Source organism: Kryptolebias marmoratus, linkage group LG17, assembly GCF_001649575.2.
Source record: "Kryptolebias marmoratus isolate JLee-2015 linkage group LG17, ASM164957v2, whole genome shotgun sequence".
Taxonomy (NCBI): Eukaryota; Metazoa; Chordata; class Actinopteri; order Cyprinodontiformes; family Rivulidae; genus Kryptolebias; species Kryptolebias marmoratus.
The window spans coordinates 25,765,985-25,770,802 of record NC_051446.1 but is presented as its reverse complement, the minus strand read 5'-3'; the positions used below and the strand labels follow the sequence as shown (position 1 = coordinate 25,770,802).

General features: G+C 39.0%; 1 long non-coding RNA gene across 1 annotated transcript in view; it reads right to left on the bottom strand.

Annotated features, from left to right (window-relative positions):
• Positions 1-3,884, bottom strand: part of LOC108245606 — a 5,574-nt gene extending 1,690 nt beyond the window's left edge. Inside the window, exons 1-2 of the long non-coding RNA XR_001808993.3 lie at positions 2,761-3,884; positions 657-781 (exon numbers count right to left, since the gene is read on the bottom strand). This is a non-coding gene — a long non-coding RNA (uncharacterized LOC108245606). The remainder of the gene's footprint in view (positions 1-656; positions 782-2,760) is intronic.
• Positions 3,885-4,818: the final 934 nt, after the last annotated feature.

Below are 4,818 nucleotides of genomic sequence, written 5' to 3'. Positions count from 1 at the left end.
TGAGAATGTCAATGTTTGTTGGGAATTATCTTACAAAACTAGGAAGTATTTTTGGTTTATATATTAAAAGTTATGGTTGTTTATTGATTTTAGTTTTAAAAAATCGCAACTTTTAGGAAAATGCCCCGTGAAATCAGGCATTTTAGCTGCAACAATCACAAAAAATGCTGCGAAATCCTGGAGGGACTGTTTGATAAACAAAGTTTACGGTATTATTTACTTAGAGGGCAGTTTTCTGAAGTATTATAATTTCTTATGTGAGCAGCAAGAAGTAGATTTTTTATTTTACCATAAAAAACCCACAGCTGCTTTAATGCACACATGAGAAAACTACAAAGGTCTCAGAACCACTTTTTAAACCTTCAGGTTATCAAATCCTTCCATTTAAAGAAACGAAAGCCTTTCAGGAGAATCACTGCAAACCAAAAGCTTTTCCCCAGCAGGAGTTTATTCTGTAGAATCAGGAGAAAACGGACAAACAGAGGAAGTCAGCGGAGCGGAGGTAAAGGACTGAAAGAGTAGAAGAGAAGAAAAAACCGGACAAAGAAGTGATTCATGGTTAGAAGAAGTTGCTATGGAAACGGCTGTGGCAGAGAGGCCGACAGGCTCAGAGGCATCTGGAGGCAGGAGAGATAACGAGGAGGTGTTTGACCTACGCTTATCTGTGCGTGTTTACGGTGGTCCGGGCCGGGGGGTGCGGGGACGGGGTGCTGCCGCCGCTGGGGGCCGCGGAGCCGGCGCTCGCTCTGGGGATGATCATGTTGAAGCTCTGGTCCCGCTGCTGCACCGAGTCACAACAGAAAGGTTCAAAACATCCGAGTCTAGAATTATCCCACATTCCACTGATCAAACAGCAGCTTCATTCAAAAATAACTGATGGGCAAAGATCCATTCAGAGGAAAATCTCATAATTTCCAACATTAATACCATAAATTCAATGTTGGAGAGAGAAAAAAATCACATTTTCTGTGATTAAATGCAGAACTGATACTGTAATGTTATAAATTTGTAAGAAAACAGTAAAAACTTCCAGGATTAAATTCTTAAACTGACTATCCAGATGTCTATTTTGTAAATTTACAACTTTAATCTTATAAAACTTTTGCTTTTTTTTCGCTAACTTGTAATTTAAAAATGTCAGTAAACATCTGAAATTTATAACTAATATGTCAGAGAATATCACAGTTTCATTCTTGTAAATTTTTTAAATATTTTCATGAAAAATGACTTTCCAACATAGGAGAATATCCAAAGTTTTCATGTAAATAAATGACAAATAATGCAGAATTTATGAATGTTTTTTTCTGAATTTCGCCCCTAACGCTCCTTTTATTATCTTTTATTTGCAGTGGTCCTTATGGGCCACCGTAGGCGAAGCACCATGTTTAAAAACTCCAAGTTAGAGGAAATTTAATCTGCTCAGTTTAACAAAGAACAATAAAAACTTTCACACTGATGTGAGGTCGAATCAGGACGGACAGCGTCTTATAATCTGTGTGTGTGTGTGTCTGTGTGTGTGTTCATCTGTTTGTACCATCGACTTATGACTTTTAGAGTCGGCTTAATTCAGGATGACGTTAGCGACAGTAAAATGACGCTGAGTGGGAGCAGCTGAGAGTCATCCTCTGACAGCTAACGGGTCTCACATGTCTCTGGTTTAAAACTCGGCGGGCGATATGCATTTTATCCTGGTGCATCCTGGGTAATTTAGCTCTTTTGTTGCTCATGAATACAGAAACTTTTTCCTTTTCAGACAGAGAAAAAAACATTTGTTTAAAATTCTCAGGAGTATTATAGCTGGACCTAAACATGCCGTGGTGATGTAGTAATAATGTAGTTATGATGTAATAATGATGTAGTAATCATGTAGTAATCATGTAGTAGTGATGTAGTTATTTTAGTGTACCGTCTCTCCTGATCAGTTCTCAGCTTTTTATAGAACCGGCTCCAGACCCGGTCCAGAACTGAAACCTCCTCTGAGATATGAAGCAACGAAGTATTTAGAGTCATTAATCCCTGAAGATATATATAATATATGATATTTATCTATATACAGTAAAGGCTGAGTCAGCAGTCATGCTGCTGTTTTCCTGTTTATAGTTTATTTGCAATCAGACTAGTTCTGCATATGTTGTGCTAATTTAGCCATTTATGTATCAAAACATTCGGCTGATTTGGAAATAGTGTGGTATGGCTTTTAGTGTTTATAACACTTAAAATTTTTGAATTATTTAACTTATTATTTAACAAATAAATTCAGTTCCTTCAGAAACATCATTCGCCTCTTTTAGCTTTTAGCTACTGTCTTACTAAATTTAGCTTTTAGCTACAGGTTGTTGATTTCAGCTTCTGTTCTGCTTGTTGTAAACTTAACAATTAATTTAAATTAATTTAAGTTTCGGCGCTCACGCTGCTTTTTAGCAGAAAATTCATTTTCTCTGCTTGTCTTTGAGTTATTCTTAGATTGTTTCCGACATGCAGATGAATGATAAACACACTTTAAGTGTTTGGGGACCTCGCCTGCAGCTCTGACGTTTGTGTTTTCTAAAAGCCGTCCGTGTTTTTAAGATATGGATCCGTGACGCTGCAGCGAGCTGAGAGAGCATCTGTTTCAGCCTCTTAATGTTTACTTTTCCTCGGCTGGAAGATGGGAGGAAAAACTGTCTGATTTCCATAATAATTTGCTTACAGCCTGAAAAGTGTGTGTGTATGTGTGTGTGTGTGTGTGTGTGTGTGTGTGTCGGTGGACTTTGTACCCACGTTTCGTGCAGGTTTGGTGATGAGAGCGAGCTCGGTGGGTTGGTAGACTGAAACTCTCATCTGCCCGCCGTAGTTGCTGTACGGAGACACGAGCTTGTTTCCTGCGACAAACAGGGAAAATTAAAAATGTAATTAAGTTTTCACGCTGAGCGATAACTTCTTATTGTCTTTGTATAAACAATTATCTTCTGAATGATCAGAGTCCATCTGTTCTGAGGACAACAGCCGTCAGAGGGGGAGGTTTCTAACATCAGGTCTTTGTTGCCGTGGAAACAGAAAACACCGGGATGTTTCTGATGGGAACCATTTGTTTGGGACACTCATTAACAGGAAGTTTTCAGAGGCTGGTTTGATTTTTTCTCCCAGGTGTTGTTGACTTTTCAGAATAACTCCCAGACGGACGAGTTAATCATTAAAGGGACAGTTTGGCTCTTTTTAAAGTGAGGTTTTTAAAGCAGTCAGTGTCTTACCTGCAGCAGACAGCAGTCAGAGCGATCATAAATTAAAGAATCAGGAATACATAAAACAGCTCACAAGCGTCCTGTGATTCAGCCTTTTTATAGCAGTGGACGATAAAAAAAAGTGAAAAGAAAAGCAAATATGAGGACGTCTGTTTACGCCAGGTTAGACGGAGGAACGACTTTCTGGGATAAAACATCTGGATTTTAATGCCACAGTGAGCAAAACAACACAACATCTGTTGAGAAAACTATTTCATGTAAAAGTGACAGAAATGTAACATATTTAAGGTTTTAGTTGTTTTGGTTTCAGAACATTGACTCTGTCAGCTTTTTCATCCTGATCTGATGTCTGCTGCAGGTAAGATACTGACTGCTCATAACTACCCCACCTAAAAACTAAAACTACCCCTTTAACCAAAAAGTTTCACCTGGACAGAAAACATCAAATAAACGAGTAAAGTTCTTCCTAAAATTGTCCAAAAAAAGTTAATAAATCCTAATAAATCTGAGGGTGACAGAATTAAAGGAAAGCTAATAAATGCATTAAAAAACAAAAGATCTTCACTCTGAATTACAAAGAGAGAAAGAATAAAATAAAATAAAAAAATCTGCATGTAAAAGATGGAAACTTTAACATCTCTGCTGCAGTCTGCTCTCTAAAGACAACATGGCAGCACAAGTTTCAGCTCAAGCTGTCAGCACGGCGGTGGAGGGCTGATGGTGTGGGCTGATTCTGGAGTCAGATGTGAGGCCATCTGTCCGACAAACAGGACAATGATCCCAAACACAGCAGAACGGTCCAGAACCAGAACCAGAACCTCAGAGAGCTGAACAGAAACCAATGAGCTGTTTTTGTAAACTCAAGGTCAGAATCATTTTTGACCCTGAACTGAAAGGAGGAGGTGGTATCTGACGGCACCTTTCCTGGATTTCTGCAGCCATAAAACAAGCTTCTTCTGATCAGTCTGTGTGCCGAGCTGCCGAGCCGCCGGGCCGCCGGGCCACCGGGCCACCGAGCCACCGGGCCGCCGAGCCGCCGGGCCGCAGAGGATTGGATTCTGTGTGCTCATCATGCAGACAGGAAACAGCCTCCTCAGGACATTTTCTCTTTCCTTTCCATTAAAAGGCAGCGAAGGAAGCAAATGTCAGGGAGGAGCTGGGGGCGTGTCTGATGGCTCACAAACCGCCTTCCAGTTTGATCCTGAATGGAAACTTTTAAAGCTGATCAAATATTTGCTTTAGAGGAAACAGTGAAACAGCTCCAGTCGGATGAAAAAGAGGAACTTTGTGTAAAGAAGGTGCAGGAAAATGGGAATTAGCATAATTTATAGCTAAATTCATGAAAGGAAAACATATTTCCTCGTTCCTGAGACTTTTATTTAATTTACTCATGACTCGTGATGATTTAATCACCTTCAGATGTGGTTTTATATATTATAATATTTATCATTTAGTTTTTCTTATTTGTAAGAATCAGTTTCTTCACAAATATATTATTATAAATATTTTGTGTTCACATTTCTTCATTTATTTGTATTTATATGGTTATTTATAGAAGCCAAGACCGGACATCCTTACGAATCTGTTTTCCTGACAT